This window comes from Erythranthe guttata, chromosome 7 (assembly GCF_056151865.1).
Source record: "Erythranthe guttata isolate IM_541 chromosome 7, IM_541, whole genome shotgun sequence".
NCBI classification, from domain to species: Eukaryota; Viridiplantae; Streptophyta; class Magnoliopsida; order Lamiales; family Phrymaceae; genus Erythranthe; species Erythranthe guttata.
In genome coordinates, this window is record NC_142539.1 from 8318321 (window position 1) to 8342116 (window position 23796).

Consider the following 23796-nt stretch of genomic DNA (forward strand, 5'->3'; position numbering starts at 1 on the left):
AAATTTGATGGTATACCGCTAAGGAAGGTTCAAAGCCAAAAGCTACCTATTAGGGGTGTTCATAAACCCGCCAAACCCGACCCGCCCGCCCGACCCGCCCGAACCCGCCCGCAACCCGTAAGTTTCCAACTATAATTTTTTAAAAACAGCATTCTAATTTTGCCACCCGAAAAATGTGGGTCGGGTTTCGGGTTTTAATATTAAAACCCGCTCCTAACCCGACCCGCCCGCATATATGAATATAAATACATTGTTTTATTGGATAGCCCAATAGCCCATTTAGGGTTTTCCAGTAGCTTCCAATACATTGCGTCTTTTCCCTTCTCCCTTCTACCGACTTCTCTGTTATTCTTCCAAATCTTAATTCTCAAATCTCAAATTCTCAATCATTCTTATAGAAGCTACTAGTCAGATTCAAGACTTATTTAAAAAGATAAGATTTTATTTATTGATGGATTTTTTTATTTTTTTCTTTCTAATGTTGAATATATAGAAATATATATATCTTGAAATTTGAAAGTGATGAACGACATATTCTGAGAAATCTGAGATTTTATGTAAATGTTGAGATGTTCGTGATTTTTTTATTCCTTTGCTTGTTTGTTTTTTTTTTTTCCTTTTTTATGTTTATGTTCTGTGATTTCTAATCTTTCTTTTATGTATGGATTTTTTTTATCAGGTGGGTGATTATTGTTTTTTGAAATTGTTTCTTGTTTTCCTTTTAGATTTTTGAAGATGTAAGGATTGATGATCAGCATTTTGTTAACAAACAGATGGGTGATTGTGGTTATTTTGTAGTTGTTTCTTCTTTTACTTCTAGATTTCTCCATCAGATGTAAGGATTAATGTTGATAATCTGTTATTTTGTTTCAGAATTTAATTTTAGTATATTTATTCTAGTATTATTATAATATTTTTTATTTTAAAGTTTATATTTTGTATTTTGTCTACCAACCAACTTGGTATTGCGTACTTCTTCGACCCGCTAACCCGCCCGCCACCCGCCCGTAACCCGCTACACCCGAACCGTGCGATTTGTGGCTTTAAATAAGCTTATGCAGTTGGCGAAATTGCTAACCCGCTGATGTCGGGTCGGGTTGATTTTTTTATGAAAACCCGCCCAAACCCGCCCGCGTTCACCCCTACTACCTATCCCCATTGCAATAGTATCCACTTGAACTCTTAGGCCTCATTTGGTTCGTGTGATGGGTTTGAATGGGATTCTATCAACCCACTAGGATTACACTGTAGGGATACAAATGAAATTAGTTAATCTCATGTTTGGTTCGACTGTTTCAGCTGCAAGATAGATGCCTGGATTGGATCATTCTTGTGTTTGGCTCAATGGTTAGGGTTGGATAAGTATATAAAAACCTATATTGCCCCTGCTCGATGTGTATTAAGGCTCCCAACCCCTACAAATGAATTATTTCCATTTTTTTCCAGTTTTATGTCTTTTTTTTTTTTTATTGTTGCGAATATCTGTACTAAACACGAAAATTTTATTCTAAATGGGTAGCACAACAGTTCAAACGGTTTTCATGGACATAGACGAAGTGTGGCGTCTCAACATCACATTACCACATATTTTTTTTTAACTCAAATTAAACTAATTCAACTTGATTATACGCAACATTGAGCGGTACATAAATTCAAAACAGCCGCAGCACAACTGCTGCCAAAAAAGTATTTTATCTGGTAACTAGCAATCACTACAACATAATTAAAACAAAAACAAAAACAAAAGCAAAATACTTATTCACATCCAAAAACTACTCATACGAGTCCAATCCTCTTTACTTCTGAGATGAGTTTGGTACCCTCTTCTTCCCGAAGTCAACATTGGTTGTACTGCATACGCTTGTGGGTGTGGCCACAAGGCTTCTTCTGGTCCTGCACTCCTGCTTCGCCACCTTGGGAGTCTGTCTTCTCACTTTTCCGGCACGAGCCAACTAACCGTGTACATTGCCCATGTTTTTGTTTGATTGATTAACAGCTTCCCCATCTTCTCTTTTGTTTTATTTTCTTCAAGCAATTACCAACAATAATTGATAATTACATATGTTTTCTCATGATTTTGCTAAGAATATAAATGTTTGTACTAAATTGATCCAGATAATAACAAGCATAAAAGGATCTCAAAAGCAAATAGCTATAGTAATTCATTGTGCCGCATCAACTGAATTACTTATAACTGCATATATGTAATGTGTTTCAAAAGCAGTTAACAAGGCAAATAGTTTCTTGTTAAACACAGATTACAGTTACGGAAAACTAAATAATTAAGACATTTAACTTCAGCTAATTCCTTCATCGGTAGCAACAAAAAGAACCTTTCAATGTTAGACTAATTAATAGAAATCCTACTCATCGATTTTTTTCGGTACCTTTCTTTTATTCTCACTTTGTGCTATGCAATCTACTTCTAGCCCAGATTGCACCACAAGATACACCGACCTTCCAATTTGACACGAAAACAAACAAGGCAATGAGGCATTGTTATTACTCTTGTGTAAAAACGGCTGACTAAGAGTAATCACAAACTATTTATCCAGCAGAAACAGACATTAAAATTTTTTCCGACTGCCCTCCACAAATTTCCTTGTGCTCCAAGAGCTGATTAACAGAAATCTTGGATTAACTCCTATTAAAAAAATTGCGTCTTATTGGGAGTCGAAACAATACGCACATTACAAGTATTTAAAGCTCATTTTCTCATATCTGCCAAATTGTGGAAGGAAGATCAACAATCCAATTTCTTTGCCAAAACTAATTGCAGTGGTACTATCGTGTTTTGCATAAATTACGACATATACATGATTCAATGTGCAAAGAAATTAATATTATAAAAGACCCATGTGAATTTTACTTAAAGTCAAATTTAGCTGCCACTATACTATTGAATTTGGGGGAAAGAAGACCTTTTTTTCCAGCTAAATTTTCCAATACGACAATTTTTCCAATACGATTTTTTTATTCAATCTTTTCATCTCATTTGATAGAAAAATATTCAAATATAAATCATGAACGTCCAGATTCCTCAAGTAACAAAAAAGAGAAATTTGAAAAAATAAAAATCCACATAAATTAGGAAAATTAACACCGAGAATCACACACCAAGAGAGAAAAAAAATGCGTTTATATGGATACACACATACATACACCACATAGAGATAAATAAGTATGAATGGATACACACACACACACACACACACACACACACACACACACACACACACACACACACACACCTGAACTGTTGATGACTGAACTCTGCTTTGAGCTGTAACCAATTGCAGTCGGGGCAACAACTTACGCTTTCCACACAGTTCTGTACGCTCCTTGCAACTCTACCGTTTCTCAAATACGGTGACTTCAGATTCCGGCGCCGGGCATGGGTTCACATTGAATTCCAGTGGCTTTTCTCGGAAGTCAATCAGATAGGGAGAGAGAGAGGCATTAGGTCGAGAAGATTCAATTTGAGGGAGAAAAATGTTATATATACCTGTGTATATCGTAATAAAAAATTGTATTGAGGGTCAAAAAGTAATTTCTTGTGTAGTTTAGTGTGGATGATGGATGGGATTACATATACCCACCTCTGGTTTTATCTATCCTACACCCGGTGAAGGTTACACCGGGTGACTTTTCACCGTTGATCTACACACACCAATGTGGGTGTGTGTGTGTTTGTGTGTATATTAATGGTAAAGATATACCCGGTGTATTTCACCCTGTGTAGGATCTCAAAAGCCCCCACCTCTCCTGGCTGGATGATTTATCCCGAAAATGAAGGACTCAGACCCAGGCTCAGAATCAATACCGGGCCTGCATCATGTGAACCAAATGGGTGTACCGAGTGGATTATATTGTCAATCAGGTATAATCATACGAACCAAATGGGGCCTTAATAGAATCCATCGTTTTTCGTTAATTTCATTCATGTGGGGGATTGTTGGAGATTTTATTTATTAAAATAAAATTATTTTTTGAATGAACAAAAAAAAAAAAGGTTTTAGGCACCTATTTGATCAAATAGGTGTGACAATATGAAGAGGTGTGGCCACACCTTCATTTGTTTAATTTCCTAAGGGTTGTGTTCATTACTCACAACCATTGAAAACCTATAAATAAAAAGCTCCGCATGTTTGATTTAATAACATAAAAATCAATTGAATTCCATAATTTTGTTCTATGCAATTTATCTTTCTTTAGCCCGGAAATATTCTTTGTAGAATATTTTCTTCCGTATTTGATTCGAGAGTTTGAGACATAAAGTAACGTTCGTCGTACTCGGGATTTTGAGGGCCCGTATGCCGAATTAGCCGTTGTATCTTGGGAGACCATTGTTAAATAACCGTAAGCACCGTAGCGGGGCAATATCGTCTTAAGAAAAGAGTTTTCTCGCCTCGGCTAATCTTTTCGTATTTTCACTAATTAATTTGTTCAACCAATTTACTAAATTCACTACCCATTTTATATACTGGGAACAACAGTAGCTGCAATAAGTCATTACATTAATGAAAGACAATAAAACATTGTCTTACCTTTTTTTACTTTTTTTGATAAGAAAATGGAGTATATCAATTAAGCATGAAAATGAAAAGACTCTGGTGATGGGGTAGCCCCATCACAAAAGAGCCACCAGATTACATTATGAAACATTTAGAAAGACTAGTACTGCATTAATTTACACGTGATTCGTGTGATTTAAGTAGATTATTTATCCATAGGTTAATGATTAAAATTAGGGGCTATTAGTGAGAACCCCTCTAGTGTTTTTTTAATGAGGGAAGATCCAGCCACATTTTCAATATTAGTATTAGATCCATTATTTTATGTATTCCAAAAATACCCTTTTAGAAGCTACGACCCAAATAAACAAAAAATATTGGAAACCAAATCCCGTCTTCCTTCCAATCTTCTGAATCCCCAATATCTCGCACCCACCTTTCTTCCAATCTCCCACCTCGGTGAAAAATTCTAGGGCGAAAACAACGACGACGACAATAGTTTCTAGGGCAAAATATCGACGACGCTGCAGATTTGAGGTGAAATTCGCTTGAACCCATTGACAACAAAACACAACTACAAATTTGCCCTAGTGGTTTTTGTTTAGAACCCATCGACGATAAAGACTACAATCAAATCCTTTATACTGCTATTTCCCGACGCCATATGCCAACAGTAAGTTCCCCGCACTGAAATAGTCATGTTCGAAACATACTACATAGTCTTCAAATAATAGAACCCGGTTTTTTTTCTTTCTGTTTATTGGTCTACAGGTGATATATGATAAAATCGACGAACCATATTCGAATCGTGGACGATGGTAGCTAGAACTGCTATTTTTTCTTTTAATATTTATTGAAATTTATAAGAACACTGTCTAATATAATTTACTAGTTTGTTGATTTTTTTTGTTAATTCTAAATGAATGGGTGTTGTAAGCGATTGATGGTGTATGTGATAGTACAGTTGATCTTTATTGTTGTATAGAAATACATAGTTGAATGAGTATGCCAACTTGTGATAGTGAGACTGCACTATTCAGGATGTGTTAGAAAATAGTTTGTTAACCAAGAAATAGTTGATTAAAATTAAATCACTTTGTCTTGTTCAGTGTTTGTCCGGCTGTATTTGTTGATGAAGTGTTTGTTGATGAAGGAATAATTGATTACTTCATTTGATCAACTGTACTTGGTGAAAGCGTAGTTGATTTCTACTATATACGACTAACACATTGAAGTTTATTTAAAATAAAATAGTTGTTTACTTCATAACCATTTCATATAAAATAGTTATTTTAATATTTAAAAGGTGATATTGTTAATTTGTATTTAATGTGTTTTGATTTTCTACTATTTATGCAGGCTTGAGGAGTAAAATTTAATTTAACAAGATAGCAACCCACTTTATAAAAATAGTCGATTTTATATTAAAACTAGTTGATTATAGAAAATAACCAATAAGTAGTTCTCTGCAGACCGTGTTTGATATGCATTTATTTTTTACATGATGTTGATCTATTTTGTCTTAACAGAGGGCACACAACGATAGTAGCCCGTTTCATACGCCAAAGAACATTTTCGAGGAACATTCAATCATTAAAGAAGAAATCGAAATAGACTACCTCCAAATGTGGACAAAAATTGTGAAGACTCTTCCAGAATGGGGGAAGTGCAAGGACAACAGGACGAACAAAAACGTAAACACTAACATCGCTTGATCACTGTAACCCTTAAAATGGAATGTTGTTGACAATTGTTATTTAAATTTACGTTTTCTTAATTTTCAAGATATGTTTAAACTTTGTTTTGTTATAACATATGTTGTCGTATTTTATAAATATATGTAATATAGATCATTTTCATGTTAGCATCATTAATTCTTCAGTTAAAACAAGTATATTTATGTAATTCACTCCAACACAACTATAATTTTTCAGTTAAAACAGCTATATTTCTCTGAATAACACCAACACAACTATAATTTTTCAGTTAAAACAACTATATTTCTGTGAATAACACTAACGCAACTATATTTCTTCTGTTAAAACAACTATTTTTCAATTAAAACAACTATTTATCAATTAAAACAACTACAAATTATCAAGATCAACTATCAAATCTAGTTGATTAATGAAATCGACTACAACAGTAACGAAAACAACTATAATTTTGTAAATAACACCAGCACAATTTCAACAAACGAACATCCGATTGACAATTAATTGAACAAAATTAGCTCCCAAAACAATACAAGTTTCTACAATTCAGCACTAAAAAATCCGAAAAGAACAAAAACTATGAACTTAATTAAAAAACGAAGCAAACCTTGTGCGTCTGCCTCGTTGCCCTCTCCCCAAAGTAAACTTCGCTTTCATTCGATTCCTCCATTTCTGAAGGATAATTATCTGACAATTTGTGATAAATCTTCTTTCTTTAGAAAATAATTTGTTCATTTGTTTTCTAATTGAATGATAAAATGGGTCTGGAAGCATTCGCAGAGGCAACAGTTGAATTCTTGAACAAGGTAGTAAAACCAGTGTTGGTCGGGGTGGAAAAGAGGAGTGAAAGTTGGCGGCCACTCCTTGGCCGCTGCCGCCGCCGTGTTCTCTTTGAGCGTCGTCACCGACGAAGAGGCGCTTGAATTTGTATTAGAGGTGCCGATTTTTTAACGGACCGCGGGGGTCTTCCCTCGTCGTTGTCAATATGTGGCCCCCCTTCGTCCTCTCCTTGGCCGTCGCCTTCGCCACCACCACCGGGTCCCCAGTTCGAGACATAATAGAAAACGTGATGGAGATGACAGAATGACGATTGGGTACTAAAGATGTGATTAGGTTTTATGATTATAAGATTTGGAAACTGCTGATTTAACGTGATCACATATTTTATTAGATTTAATTATTCAGGGGTAAAATAGTCAGGTCAAAAGCCACTTTTAATTAAAAAGGATTTTAATTATTAAGTGGGGGGATCTCACTAATATTAGAAAAGGGGTTGTATCCACCTTCATATAGTCAAATGTATTAGGGGGTTCTCACTAATTATCCCATATATGTATAAAAAGATATAATTTTAGGGTCCATTTGATATACACCCCTCATATGGAAAATATATAGGAATAGGTCCACCCCTAAAATTCTTTCTTTGAGATAGCCCCCTCGAGAGGCAAAAGTACAATTGTTCCCTTATGTGCAATTTTTGCCCAGCTGCATTCAGTATTTTTAAACTGCAATCAGCATTACGACAAACTGCATTCAGCATTATGGCCAACTGCATTCAGCAGTTTTAGGACTTGCATTCAGCAGTTTTTGGACCTGCATTTAACATTTTTATAGAGTCTTTTAATAAAAAAATATAAATTTTTATTTTATTATTATTTTTTATATATACCTCTTTTGTATTTTTTGATTTAATTTTTAATTTATTTAATTTTTTTTTAATTTTTAAAATTTTAAATTATTAATTTTTAAATTTTAATTTTTTTAATTTTTAAATTTTTTTTTTAATTTTTAATTTTTATTTTTATTTTTTTTTTCAATTTTTTGATAAATTTACTGTACTGAAATTGAGTACACATGACTATAGTATACTACACATGTCTAATGTATACCTCAATCATGTATAGTTATATATAATCATGTACAATTTTTTTATCCCAAAATTATGATCGACCGATTATGTAAACCATTAATTCATATATAAAAAAATTCATCTTCACCAACAACTAAAATCACAATTTAAATTTTGATATTATAAATTCAATTAGTACCAAATAAAAAATTGAAAATACACTATCATCATGACCACTACAAAAAATCACATGGCTTATATATAACTATATATTACCATATGCTACTACACGTGACTATATATGACTACATGTATATGACCACTCGTGACTATATATGACTACATGTATATGACCACTCGTGACTATATATGACTACATGTATATGACCACATGTGACTATATATTACTACATGTATATGACCACATGTGACTATATATGACTGCATGGATATGACCACATGTGACTATATGAGTATAGTCATATATAGTGTAGTTTGTATTTATAGCTTCAAATCCTACTTTTTAAAACGACAATAATTCCAATCTATCGATTGCAAAAGAACTGCACCATGTCCTCTCGACAAAAACTTATTGCATAGAAGTTGTTCGAACACCAAGACCTGTGACAAAAAAATCAAATTCAACTTAAAAATTGAAGTTATAAATCAACTCAACAACAAAATACGGATTGAAAATACACAATCACATGCACATGTTACTACATATTACTATATATTCCATTTTAGAGAGATGGGGCAATTTGTTCCAAGTACCCCATCTTAAATTAACTCTTCTACTGTTGTATTCCATACATAATTCACCTCAAAACCAAATCCAATATCTTTCTCACCATTTAAAAAAAAAATTGAAATACAATTAACGGAAAATGGTTTAAAATTAACAGAAAATTATTAAAACATTATCAAATGCTAAATTATTCTCTGCAAGTTACACAAATAACAAAACATGTGAGAAAAAAATACGAGTTAAAGAAAACGAAGAACAAAAATAGAACAAGCGAATTACATTAAATGAATTTTTATAAAATACATAAACAATGAAAATCATTTCTTTTGACATATTTACTTTAGTGAACTATAACCCCATATGGTCAACTATAGTCACATGTAGTTATGTTCCTTCTTGTTACAACATGTGACTATATAGTCAACTATAGTCACATGTAGTTATGTTACTTCTTGTTACAACATGTGACTATATATGACTAGGTAATTTTCATCTTAATAAATGCAGTAAATATACAAACAAAAAAAAAATCTCCCACCACATTCTAATACTCCGCCACCCAATTCAAGGAAAACAATTCATCAAGCAACTCATTTTATTACACAAAAAAGATACCTAAACAATTGCGTAAATCATCAGTTCTAATTTGTTCACATAGTTCGAACTTAATACAAGTGTCCAACATCAATCCATGAAACAATAAAAAATTACAACAAATTACCTCATACAGATTAGAGACTCCTGCGGCGGAATACATTGAAATATTGATTATGTTCATCGATTGCGGCCGGAATACAGATCCTATTCTTCTACGGAAATACAAATTGTCGTCGAAATACGGATCCTGTGCAACGGCAACAAATTTGTATATATTGACTTATATATATATATATATATATATATATATATATATATATATATATATATATATATATATATATATATATATATATATATATATATATATATATATATATATATATGATCGATATATACTGGCGGCGAGAGACCAGCGGCTGCGGGCGGCGGTGGAGGGAGCAGCGGCAGCAGGGGAGCAGTAGCGGCGCGCTACGGCGGAGGGAGAAGTAGCGGCGGGCGACGGCGGAGGGAGCAGTAGCGGTAGGCGACGACGAAAGAAGCAACGTCGGCGGCGACGGTGGAGGGAGCAGTGACTACGGGCGGCGCAAGTTGGGAGATGAGCAGAGGTGCTCGTATGACTGGTGGATAGAGAGAGAGTTAGAGAGAGAAGAAGAGAGGGGGAGAGATGTAATGGCCGATGAGTGGGACAGAAACTAGGGTTTGAAAAATTAAGAGGGTAAATTAGGTATTTCAAGTTGCTCAGGGGGTCTCACTAATTAAGATTAGAATTTGGGTTTTTGACTAGGAAAAAAAAATCCATAGGACCTATGCGTATATATTTTAAAAACTAGGGGGTTATCCCTCATTTCCCCATAATTTTAAGGGGCAATATGCCAAACACCCTCCATTGGGCTTTTTATTCTTGATAAATCCTTAATTTATTAATGGTATTTGAGATAAATACAATGGGCTTGAAAACCCATATATGCCCCCACTTATTATTAATTACTATAATTATTCAAATAAAAAAAAATTATACACATTATCTACACCCAAATCTTTTCCATAATTTATATCCCCAAATCACGCTTCAGGTTTATGCCCAAAATAATGCTCCCAAATCAATTCCAAAAATCTCTTTTTTATTTTGTTTATTATTTTTGATTTCTTCATAAAAACATTTTGATTTTGTTTCTAAAAATGTTTATTTTTCGTTTTCTTAATTTTGGTTTTTTATTTTTTATATTGATTTTTTTCAATTAAATTTAATAAAAAAAATTGTTTTTAACAAATTGAAATTCACTATAAACTTACCAAAAACCACTATGTGATTATAGTATTCCGTTACGAAAATCCATTATAAACTTATCGAAAATCTCTATGTAATTAATAAAAACCACTATCTAATTAATGAAAATCACTCTGTAAATTAACGAAAATCACTATGTAATCAGCAAATTCCATTACAAAAATTCACTAAAAACTTATCAATTAACAAAAACCACTCTATAATTAATTAAAACAACTCTGTAATTAACGAAAATCACTATGTAATTAACAAATTACATTACAAAAATTCACTAAAAACTTATCATTTAACGAAAACGACTATGTAATTAATAAAAACCACTATGCGTGCAAAAACCACTCTTTCTTTTAACATTGAAATCCAACATTGTATCAAATCCACTTTGTAATTTGAAAGGATCGATCGACTAGATACTAAAAACCACATAACAATGGGGGAGAAAAACCATGTGCATTCATATTAACATTATTTCGAACGGTGTTAAAACCACGACTATTATGCACTTACACAGTTAGCGTAAAAAGTACGAAAACCACTCTGTAATTTCTTGAGACGAACTTCCTTCTTTGCCACATATGACACCTCTTGATTTCTATACTAATGATGTAACACCCCACGTGTTCAAAACACGATAATAAAACCTCTAGTCACGTAAATACTAAATTTTACCAAAAATAGGGCTATACGTGAATTATTGATATCCGAATTATTAGATATCAAATTTATTACGTGACCTTATGTGCCTATGTGTTTCGGAAATTATGCATGCATATTAGAAATTACCATAATATATAATATATATGAATATATATATATGTGTGTGCCGTGTATGTGTATATAATTAGGGGTGGATTATTAAATAATTAGAAAATAAATAAATGATTATCCTAAGCCTAGCCTAACCCCTATTAACCCAATCCTACACTCCATCTCTAGCATGCTTAATTAGAAGGTCAAGAGTCCCTCTCTCCCCCTCATTTCGGCTGCACCCAAACCCCTCTCCTTCTTCATTGTTCTTTCCTCTTTCAAACCACCGAAACCACCATTGATAGCAGCTCCACCAAAGCTCGAACCACCCCCAAAATCAGCAAGATACTTCTCAAACCAACAATGAGAATTCCCTATCTCACCCTTGCCCTTGAATTCTCCAAGAACACTATAAATACATGGTGCCCCTTCACGAATGAGAACACTTCTCACCTTGAAATCTACACCGTGTCATTCCACATTAAGGTAGCTTGGCTAAATCTGCAAGCTTGAAGAAGGTAAGAAGCTGCCATCCCAAGTTCTTCCACCTCTTCTTTCTTCTTCGTTCTTCCCCTTCTAACTTTCGGTTTTTCTTTGAAGGTTCCCAAGAACCTTTCCCCTCTTCATCTAGCCTTTTATTTCCTTTCTGTTTTTAAGGTAAGGAATCGAAATCCTTGCTGCAAATGGAGGTATCAAAGTATCAAGAATAAATTTCGAAATTAATTAAAAGACACCCCTAATTCTTGTTTTTGTGTTAATTCTTGCATTTACTTGTTCCTTTTTGTTAGTTCATATGATTTATGTTATTGCATGTATGATCAGAGGTCTTAAATGGTAGATTTGAGTTGATTACCTTCATAGAAGTTTCAGTTATTTCGAAAATTGTGAAGAAATTAAATTGGGAAAAGTTATGGGGTTGCATGTGTAAATCGGCATATTTTCGGGCCAGATCTGCAATTTGTGAGAAGTCAGATTCATATAAGTTTTCAAAAATGGTTTTTAGCATTTATTGAACTGAAATTCCAGATTTAGGAAAATTTTTAAGAAAAAAGTAATTTTTGAACTCCTAGTGGCCTTGCATGTATGGATCTAAAAGTTTTGGGGTGGAAAATGGAATTTTCAAAGTTGTTGCATAAATTAAAATCTTAACTTCGTTTTCTGCATATTTTGAATAAATATTTCGGATTTTTGGGGATTTTTCATGAAAAAGTGGATTTTGAAATCATAGTGTTGTTGCATGTGTAATTTGAAAGAGTTTTGGGGCAAATCTGTAATTTTCGAGAAATTGGTTCCAATTAGAATTCCAGGTCTGTTTTCCAGCATTTAGTAAAGGGTAATATTCAGTTTTAAAGGGGTTTTACTAGAAAATGGAATTTGTGCATTTTAGAGGTCTTGCATGTCTAGATCTAGAGAAGCTAGGGTGAACTATGTAATTTCCGGAAATTCTGCATCAAATCACTTATAACTGAGTTTTCTGCATTAATCTGAATTTCAGTTAAGTTAAGGGTCGATTTTCATGAAAGTATGAATTTTTGAACTTTAGAGTATATTGCATGTGTGAGTCTTGAACTTTGGGGGCAGAACTGTAATTTTCAAAAGTTCAGGGGTGTTGTGCTGAATACCCGAAACCTCCAAAACTAATATGGTTCCTTGATCCTAGAATTTAATTGAAATTAAGTAGCTTAAGGAAAGATAGAAGATAGGTTGATTCTTATTAAGTTTGTGGTATATTCTTGGGTGAGTATGCGTGAGTACACAATTTGATAATGGTTAATCTTTTGTGAAATATGTGTTTAATTGTCACTTGATTGATATTTGTGATGTTTTGTGGCTTTTATATTTCTTATGGGTTATTGTGGAATATTGATACCTTTATGTACTCAACCGAAATTCTAAATACTTCGGCCGTGCCTTTTTGTAATTAAATAAAATAAATTGGGGGATTAATGAAATACTTAGAAAAGATGAGAAAGGATACGGGGGGCCGGTATTCCAACCATAGATACTACAGTTGGGTGGTTTGATTCCACCAAAACGGGCTCAGAATAATCTTCTCATGTTCTAAGTAAAGAAGTTGATTTCTCATCGGATCCGATAAAACGTTTCTATAGTTAATGAATTATATGTCCTAGACATGTAAATTGTGTTAAATGTTGTTGTACTTGTGATATTATTATATAGTATATGTAGTATGACTATATTTTAAATTCTCGGTATCTTTCGATAACCTTACTGAGCTTTGTTAGCTCATATAGATATTCTCCGTTTGCAGGTACTAGTACTACTCACTCCACCGGATTGGACTAGTCGAAGTTTCGAGAGGCCGACTCCAGGTTTTTGGTTCGTATGGAGGATCTACTTATTTTGCTTGTAGTGCTATCTTTTGTGTATATTGTCCTTAGGACAATTACTGTTTCTATAGTAGCTCATGTGTATTATTATCCGTGGTAAAGGAGACTAAGTCCTCCGAATATGGGCCCCTTTTGTTAAACTATGGCCCACTTATTAATATGTAGTTTTAATTATGGACTTTAACCTTTTTCTATGTTTTATCAAGGTGACACCACTTAAAAAGTCGATATTACGAAATTATTGGGTAATTAGACGTATACTCCACCCTCCCACTAATTCACTTCGCCGAAATATCTTCCGAAGCCGACTCCGTCTTTAAATTCTAAGTCTCAAAGAAAATAATAATAATAATAATAATAATAATATGTAATCGGTTCACTAAACCCCTTGGAGTCTACCCACATACCCAAATACTTAAATAATACCTTTAAAGCTTCCGTGCATGGCAAACCCTCTCGATTTGCTATACGATTACTAGGGGGTGTCACAGACATGGTATCAGAGCAAAAATTGTAGAAACTTTATACGAGCATCGAACCGGAATTCGGAAACCTCGAAGCAAGAAGACTCGGTCTGTCCGGTAATTATATGCTTACTTGTGTTTTATATTATTTTCTGTTGTTCTAAAAATTATTTTTGCAACACACACACTAAGACATGACAGGAAGACCATCTCGGAACACCGCCACCGCCAATAATCTCCCGGACACCGCTAACATTATTCTCGGTCTCTCAAACCTTATCCGCGAACAAGCGCAAAATCATCATGACCAGATCCAACAACTCATTCAAAGCCAACGCACCCCACCTACACCTCAGCCAAACCCCCAAAGCAATACGAACGTTTCCTCCGTATGAAGCCCTCTGAGTTCCACGGTGATCCCGACCCGGTCGTAGCCGAGGAGTGGATCAAATCCTTGGAGGTGATCTTTGATTACATGCAAATGGATGACCGTGAACGAGTGCACTGTGCCCTCTTTCTACTTCGCAACGAAGCCCGGAACTGGTGGGAAGGAGCTAAGGAAGGTGTTGAACTCGAGAACTTGTCATGGGAAGCATTCAAGGTCCAGTTCTTCGAGAAATACTTTCCAAGGACGTCCGGGCCAACAAACTCAACGAATTCTTGGAGCTCTGCCAAGGGGATCTTACCATGACCGAATACGTTCGGTTATTCGAGCGAGGATGCCTGTACGCCCCATTCATCGCCAAGGACGTTGAGGAAAAGAAAAATCACTTCACAAGGGGTTTACAACCCGAAATTCGAAGGGACATCCACATGTCCGACGCCACTACCTTTCGCCAAATGGTGGACAAGGCACTAACGGCTGCTCAAGACGAAAATGAAATTCAGCAAGGGAAGCGATCCCAACCACCCACACTACGACCATGGAAGAAGGCCAACTTTGGGAATCATAAATTCAAAGGAAAGAAGGTCCAGAGTCCAAACCCTAGACCGGTAACACCGACGACCAAGCCAACTTGCTCGAACTGCGGAAAGGCTCACTTTGGAATCTGCGTAAAGGACACCGAATTGTGTTTTCGATGCAAAAAGCCAGGCCATAAGGCGAGAGACTGCCCCAGCGCTCAAACTCGAGTCCCCGGCCGCGCGTTTGCCATGACCCGAGAGCAAGTACGTCAAGATCCGACGATGATCGCAGGTACCGTCCTTATTCTTGGAGAACCCGTGTATGCTTTGATTGATTCTGGTTCTACACACTCCTTTATTTCCACCAATGTGTGCGTACGTCTTGGATTAGTACCAACTCGAGTAAGCCACGAATATCGCATCTCTATGCCCTCGGGCGAAGAAATGATCACCGACAAAATAGTGAAGGATTGCCCTATTCAAATTCAATCCCAACCCATGGGGTTCGATCTCATCATCTTAGCAATCGAAAATTTTGACCTCATAATGGGAATGGATTGGTTGACCAAATTCAAAGCCCAAATCAACTGCGCCTTAAAGACCGTAAGCTTTTCTCTCCCAAATCACACCCTCTTAGAATTTCAAAGCGACGCCGAGACTCTAATTCCCATAATATCCGCAATCAAAGCCACCAAACTCATCAACAAGGGACATATCGGCTACCTAGTCGACCTTCTGGAGACTAGCTCAAAACCTCCACCGGTGATGTCCGAACTTTCCGTTGTCCTAGAATTCTCCGACGTCTTCCCCGATGACCTACCCGGGCTACTGCCTGATCGCGAAATCGAATTCAAAATTCATCTTATTCCGGGAACAGAACCAATCTCGAAGGCTCCGTACCGCATGGCTCCTGTGGAACTCAAAGAATTGAAGAATCAAGTTCAAGAATTACTCGATAAGGGTTACATCCGCCCCAGTCACTCTCCATGGGGAGCCCCGGTACTATTCGTTAAGAAGAAAGACGGATCTTTCCGCCTTTGCATCGACTATCGAGAGCTGAATAAGGTGACCATAAAGAATAAATATCCGCAACCCCGCATCGACGATCTCTTTGACCAACTCCAAGGGTCATCCGTCTTCTCCAAAATCGACCTTCGGTCAGGTTACCACCAACTGAAAGTCAAAGAAGCTGATATTCCTAAGACAGCATTCCGAACTCGGTACGGCCACTACGAATTCGTAGTAATGCCTTTTGGATTAACCAACGCCCCAACAGCTTTTATGGATTTTATGAACCGAGTTTTTCATCAGTACCTCGACAAGTTTGTCATGGTCTTTATCGATGATATTCTTATATACTCCAGAACCCAAGAAGAACATGCCTCCCAATTACGAATAGTACTTCAAACACTCCGAGATCATCAACTCTACGCCAAGTTCAGTAAATGTGAATTTTGGCTATCCCGAGTCACTTTTCTTGGCCACATCATCTCTGCCGAAGGACTTTCCGTCGACCCCAGCAAAATAGAAGCAATCTCAACATGGCCAACTCCAAAGAATGTAAGGGAGATACGAAGTTTCCTTGGCTTAGCCGGATACTATCGCAAATTCGTTCAAGATTTTTCAAAAATCGCATCACCCCTCACTCAACTCACGAAGAAAGGAGTCACTTACCGATGGACCCCAGACCGCGAGGCTAGTTTCCAAGAACTAAAGAAGCGTTTGACCACCGCTCCAATTCTGTCACTACCAGCAGGATCCGGAGGATTTGTGATTTATAGCGACGCATCCAAACTCGGACTAGGTGCTGTACTTATGCAGAACGGAAAAGTGATAGCTTACGCGTCTCGCCAGCTCAAGGAATACGAGAAGAATTACCCAACTCACGACCTGGAGCTCGCAGCAGTAGTCTTTGCACTTAAAATCTGGCGTCACTACCTATACGGCGATAAGTGCACCGTGTACACCGACCACAAGAGCCTGAAGTATTTCTTCACACAGAAGGAATTAAACATGAGGCAGCGGAGATGGCTCGATCTGGTTAAATATTATGACTGCGAATTCTTATACCACCCCGGGAAGGCGAATGTGGTGGCAGATGCTCTTAGTCGGAAGTCAATGAACGCCCTAGTGGTGGAATCAGATCTCCGAGACCGCGTAAGGACAGCTCAAGATCAGGACCCCCAACTTCAGAAGATTCGCACAAATCTCGAAGCAAACCCTAATTTCCGAATTTCCAAAGACAGATTTCTCCTATTCCAAAACCGCACTTGCATTCCCGACGATGCCGAAATTAAACGGCTCATATTAGCCGAGGCGCATCAGACTACATATACCTGTCATCCCGGATCAACCAAAATGTACCAAGACTTGAAGAAACTATATTGGTGGCCGAGAATGAAAAATGATATAGCTCGATTCGTTGCCCAATGCCTCACCTGCCAACAAATCAAGACTGAACACCAACGACCCGGAGGATTACTTCAACCAAACCAAATTCCCGAATGGAAATGGGAAGTGGTAACGATGGACTTTGTTCAAGGATTCCCAAGGACCCAGCGCGGATCCGACTCAATTTGGGTAATCATCGACCGGCTAACCAAATCGGCCCATTTTCTTCCAATCCGCAAAACGTTTAGCCTAGAAAAACTCGCAGAACTCTATATGCGAGAAATCGTCCGACTCCATGGGATTCCGACGGCTATTATTTCGGATCGAGACCCACGATTCACCTCGAAGTTCTGGAAAAGTTTGCAAGGAACTCTTGGAACCAAATTATCGTTCAGTACTGCCTTTCACCCCCAAACCGATGGCCAGTCGGAACGTACGATCAAAACCCTAGAGGACCTACTTCGAGCCTGTATACTCGACTTTGGAGGCAACTGGGAATCTCGGCTACCGTTGATCGAATTTGCGTATAATAATAGCTTCCAATCATCAATCGGAATGGCGCCATACGAAGCACTTTATGGACGCAAGTGCCGATCTCCCCTTTACTGGGATGAAGTTGGAGAGAGAAAACTTCTCGGACCCGACTTAGTTCAACAAACGGTGAATCTAGTTCGAGACATCCGAGAAAATATGCGAGTTGCCCAAAACCGACAACAAAGCTACGCTAATAATAGGAGGCGAGATTTGGAATTCGAAGTCGGAAGTTTAGTATTCCTAAAAGTAGCCCCTTTTAAAGGAATTTTGCGATTCGGAAACCGAGGCAAACTATCTCCGCGATATATCGGACCGTTCGAAATACTCGAAAGAATAGGCAGTCGCGCTTACCGTCTAGCACTTTCGCCTAACCTATCCCGAATCCATAATGTATTCCACGTCTCCATGCTTCGCAAATACATTCCCAGCCCCGAACACGTTCTCAAGGCCGAACCTATTGAGCTAAATCCGAACCTTTCCTACGAAGAAAAACCCCTCCGAATTCTCGACTCCAAAACCAAGACACTCCGAAACCGCGAGATTCACCTAGTCAATGTGCAGTGGCACAACCACACACCCGAAGAAGCTACATGGGAACGCGAATCAGAAATGAGAAGTCTCTATCCCGAATTATTCGGGACAGGTAACAAATTTTGGGGACAATTTTTAAAGGGGGGAAGATTGTAACACCCCACGTGTTCAAAACACGATAATAAAACCTCTAGTCACGTAAATACTAAATTTTACCAAAAATAGGGCTATACGTGAATTATTGATATCCGAATTATTAGATATCAAATTTATTACGTGACCTTATGTGCCTATGTGTTTCAGAAATTATGCATGCATATTAGAAATTACCATAATATATAATATATATGAATATATATATATGTGTGTGCCGTGTATGTGTATATAATTAGGGGTGGATTATTAAATAATTAGAAAATAAATAAATGATTATCCTAAGCCTAGCCTAACCCCTATTAACCCAATCCTACACTCCATCTCTAGCATGCTTAATTAGAAGGTCAAGAGTCCCTCTCTCCCCCTCATTTCGGCTGCACCCAAACCCCTCTCCTTCTTCATTGTTCTTTCCTCTTTCAAACCACCGAAACCACCATTGATAGCAGCTCCACCAAAGCTCGAACCACCCCCAAAATCAGCAAGATACTTCTCAAACCAACAATGAGAATTCCCTATCTCACCCTTGCCCTTGAATTCTCCAAGAACACTATAAATACATGGTGCCCCTTCACGAATGAGAACACTTCTCACCTTGAAATCTACACCGTGTCATTCCACATTAAGGTAGCTTGGCTAAATCTGCAAGCTTGAAGAAGGTAAGAAGCTGCCATCCCAAGTTCTTCCACCTCTTCTTTCTTCTTCGTTCTTCCCCTTCTAACTTTCGGTTTTTCTTTGAAGGTTCCCAAGAACCTTTCCCCTCTTCATCTAGCCTTTTATTTCCTTTCTGTTTTTAAGGTAAGGAATCGAAATCCTTGCTGCAAATGGAGGTATCAAAGTATCAAGAATAAATTTCGAAATTAATTAAAAGACACCCCTAATTCTTGTTTTTGTGTTAATTCTTGCATTTACTTGTTCCTTTTTGTTAGTTCATATGATTTATGTTATTGCATGTATGATCAGAGGTCTTAAATGGTAGATTTGAGTTGATTACCTTCATAGAAGTTTCAGTTATTTCGAAAATTGTGAAGAAATTAAATTGGGAAAAGTTATGGGGTTGCATGTGTAAATCGGCATATTTTCGGGCCAGATCTGCAATTTGTGAGAAGTCAGATTCATATAAGTTTTCAAAAATGGTTTTTAGCATTTATTGAACTGAAATTCCAGATTTAGGAAAATTTTTAAGAAAAAAGTAATTTTTGAACTCCTAGTGGCCTTGCATGTATGGATCTAAAAGTTTTGGGGTGGAAAATGGAATTTTCAAAGTTGTTGCATAAATTAAAATCTTAACTTCGTTTTCTGCATATTTTGAATAAAGATTTCGGATTTTTGGGGATTTTTCATGAAAAAGTGGATCTTGAAATCATAGTGTTGTTGCATGTGTAATTTGAAAGAGTTTTGGGGTAAATCTGTAATTTTCGAGAAATTGGTTCCAATTAGAATTCCAGGTCTGTTTTCCAGCATTTAGTAAAGGGTAATATTCAGTTTTAAAGGGGTTTTACTAGAAAATGGAATTTGTGCATTTTAGAGGTCTTGCATGTCTAGATCTAGAGAAGCTAGGGTGAACTATGTAATTTCCGGAAATTCTGCATCAAATCACTTATAACTGAGTTTTCTGCATTAATCTGAATTTCAGTTAAGTTAAGGGTCGATTTTCATGAAAGTATGAATTTTTGAACTTTAGAGTATATTGCATGTGTGAGTCTTGAACTTTGGGGGCAGAACTGTAATTTTCAAAAGTTCAGGGGTGTTGTGCTGAATACCCGAAACCTCCAAAACTAATATGGTTCCTTGATCCTAGAATTTAATTGAAATTAAGTAGCTTAAGGAAAGATAGAAGATAGGTTGATTCTTATTAAGTTTGTGTTATATTCTTGGGTGAGTATGCGTGAGTACACAATTTGATAATGGTTAATCTTTTGTGAAATATGTGTTTAATTGTCACTTGATTGATATTTGTGATGTTTTGTGGCTTTTATATTTCTTATGGGTTATTGTGGAATATTGATACCTTTATGTACTCAACCGAAATTCTAAATACTTCGGCCGTGCCTTTTTGTAATTAAATAAAATAAATTGGGGGATTAATGAAATACTTAGAAAAGATGAGAAAGGATACGGGGGCCGGTATTCCAACCATAGATACTACAGTTGGGTGGTTTGATTCCACCAAAACGGGCTCAGAATAATCTTCTCATGTTCTAAGTAAAGAAGTTGATTTCTCATCGGATCCGATAAAACGTTTCTATAGTTAATGAATTATATGTCCTAGACATGTAAATTGTGTTAAATGTTGTTGTACTTGTGATATTATTATATAGTATATGTAGTATGACTATATTTTAAATTCTCGGTATCTTTCGATAACCTTACTGAGCTTTGTTAGCTCATATAGATATTCTCCGTTTGCAGGTACTAGTACTACTCACTCCACCGGATTGGACTAGTCGAAGTTTCGAGAGGCCGACTCCGGGTTTTTGGTTCGTATGGAGGATCTACTTATTTTGCTTGTAGTGCTATCTTTTGTGTATATTGTCCTTAGGACAATTACTGTTTCTATAGTAGCTCATGTGTATTATTATCCGTGGTAAAGGAGACTAAGTCCTCCGAATATGGGCCCCTTTTGTTAAACTATGGCCCACTTATTAATATGTAGTTTTAATTATGGACTTTAACCTTTTTCTATGTTTTATCAAGGTGACACCACTTAAAAAGTCGATATTACGAAATTATTGGGTAATTAGACGTATACTCCACCCTCCCACTAATTCACTTCGCCGAAATATCTTCCGAAGCCGACTCCGTCTTTAAATTCTAAGTCTCAAAGAAAAAAATAATAATAATAATAATATGTAATCGGTTTACTAAACCCCTTGGAGTCTACCCACATACCCAAATACTTAAATAATACCTTTAAAGCTTCCGTGCATGGCAAACCCTCTCGGTTTGCTATACGATTACTAGGGGGTGTCACAAATGATTCACAAAACAACACATGAATACCCCTGTCCTTAACATATAAATCACGAATAATCAACACTCATGAAACATTCCACTATTACCGATAAACAAACAAGAATGGAACAGACGATTGCTAATGGCATCTAATTGAGGAGGCTGCACGGCGGCGGAGATAGAGCAAATAAGGCCGCGACGGTGGAGAAGGAAGAGAAACGGGCCGACGATGCGAGAGTGGTGCAGGGCCAATTCCATCTGTGGTGGAGCGAAGGTCTCGCCAGGAGGAGTAGGGCGGAGAAGGCTTCGTCGTTTGGTGGGGCAGCGGTGCTGTGGGTGTAGAGAGAAGATAGAAGGAATTATCGTGATGCAAATATAAGATCTAGGGTTTGGGAAATAACTCAATATAAAATAAAAAGAAAATTAATATCAGAAAGGGTATAATCGTGAAACTATATTTATTTGTATTAATTAAAATTATTTTGGATTTATCATAAAAATATAATTTTATTTTGGACTCATTGTAATTGAAGGAGTCTAATGAAGGGTGTTTGTCAAATTATCCCATAATTTTAAAGTATTGGGTTTTTATGAATAAGTTTCTCACTAACCATCTTTATTATTCTAGGTTAGATTATATCTCTTTTACCAATAAGCCCATCCCTTTACTATCTATTACAAATAGAGGCAAAATTAATGTATACATAATTACCCCCAATCCTTTACACCCAATTCCTAATTGTAACCCTAATTTAACTTCAACTTAATCAATTTTGACCACAAAAATCCAATTTTGACTTTTTCTTTGTTTAAACTTTTTTTTTTTTGCCGCCGATTTCCGGCGTTGAATTTTTTTAAATTTTTTTCCCTTAAAAAAATTATCCTTTCTTTTACGTCCGCCGCTTAATGTTGACCGTAATTGTACTGTCAACAACAACAATATTATTATATTTTGTTTTTTTTTTTATTTTGATTGATTTGTTGACAAGTGAACGTAATTATATTACTGTCGTTGACAATAAAATTACTGTAAACACAATAATATTATTGTCAATTATATCAAAATTTTATTTTTTGGCCTTTTTGTTTTGTTTGATTTGTTGACCGATTACCGTAATAATAAAATTATATTACCGTCTACTATTGTAATATCTATAAACAAAATTATATTATTGTGGTTGACGGTAATATTACTGTTGTTACTGTAATATTACTGTCAACCACATCAATATTAATTCTTTTGATTTTTTATTATGTTTACCTTTGTTGAACATTCAACGTAATAATATTACTCCATAACAATAATAGTGATTTTTGTTTTGTTAATATTACTGTGCTAGAGAGAAATATAGCAATAAAAACTGTAACATAGTTAATATTATTGTGTTAAACTGTAATATAGTTAATATTACTATGTTAAAAAAAATATAGTTGATATGATGGTCAACCACATGAATATTACTGTTTAAACGGGCAAAAAGATGTTGAAGAAAAAAAAAGTCAACGCCGCCGGATACCGGCGTTGACCGCCGGTCAGCGGTGGCAAAAAAAAAAAAAAAAAAAAAGAGTCAACAGCGGTGACGGGTGAATTTGTACTCAAAATTGAGTGTTGTGTCAAAAATGAATGATTTGTAAAATTTGGGCTCAAATTTAGGTTAAATTGAATTAAATGATGAAATTAGAGCATATTAAAATGTGAGGAGATATTTTAGTCTGTTACACACCTCTGAATAATGTCTTGATTTTTTTGTAAAATAGTTTTTTTTTTTTTTTTTGTCGAAAGCCCTTTATGAATAAATATCCAATGATGGGCTTATTTGTAATGTGCCCTTTAAAGAATATATCTAAAAAAAATCAAACAATACAAATTATCTAAACCTTCACCATGTCGACAAATTTTGACGAAGAAAGTAGAGAAAAAGCCTAAGTATGCAATTTTCAAACGGGAAAATACATTTTTTGTCCCTTAAGTTTATCGCAATTTCATATTTGATTCTCATTGTTCATAAAACACATATGTAGCCTCTCATGCATCAAAAAGTTAGCATGTTTG

At 36.0% G+C, this 23796-nt stretch overlaps 3 long non-coding RNA genes and 1 pseudogene across 4 annotated transcripts; 3 read left to right on the plus strand and 1 right to left on the minus strand.

The window, feature by feature from the left end:
• Window positions 1-1604: 1604 nt before the first annotated feature.
• Window positions 1605-3727, minus strand: LOC105972717 (small ribosomal subunit protein eS30z/eS30y/eS30x pseudogene; annotated as a pseudogene). The gene is made up of 2 exons (XR_016032207.1): window positions 3252-3727; window positions 1605-2457 (listed from the first exon to the last, which is right to left on the minus strand). The product of XR_016032207.1 is annotated as a small ribosomal subunit protein eS30z/eS30y/eS30x pseudogene (transcript).
• A 1169-nt stretch (window positions 3728-4896) lies between these two features.
• LOC148769144 (uncharacterized) lies at window positions 4897-6339 on the plus strand. Its single transcript, XR_016032024.1, has 3 exons — window positions 4897-5187; window positions 5286-5332; window positions 6044-6339. It is a non-coding gene; the product is annotated as an uncharacterized LOC148769144 (long non-coding RNA).
• A 5211-nt stretch (window positions 6340-11550) lies between these two features.
• LOC148769145 (uncharacterized) lies at window positions 11551-14057 on the plus strand. The gene is made up of 3 exons (XR_016032025.1): window positions 11551-11979; window positions 12062-12118; window positions 13734-14057. It is a non-coding gene; the product is annotated as an uncharacterized LOC148769145 (long non-coding RNA).
• Window positions 14058-19012: 4955 nt separating this feature from the next.
• Window positions 19013-21491, plus strand: LOC148769146 (uncharacterized). The gene is made up of 3 exons (XR_016032026.1): window positions 19013-19447; window positions 19530-19586; window positions 21201-21491. It is a non-coding gene; the product is annotated as an uncharacterized LOC148769146 (long non-coding RNA).
• The last annotated feature ends 2305 nt before the right edge of the window (window positions 21492-23796 follow it).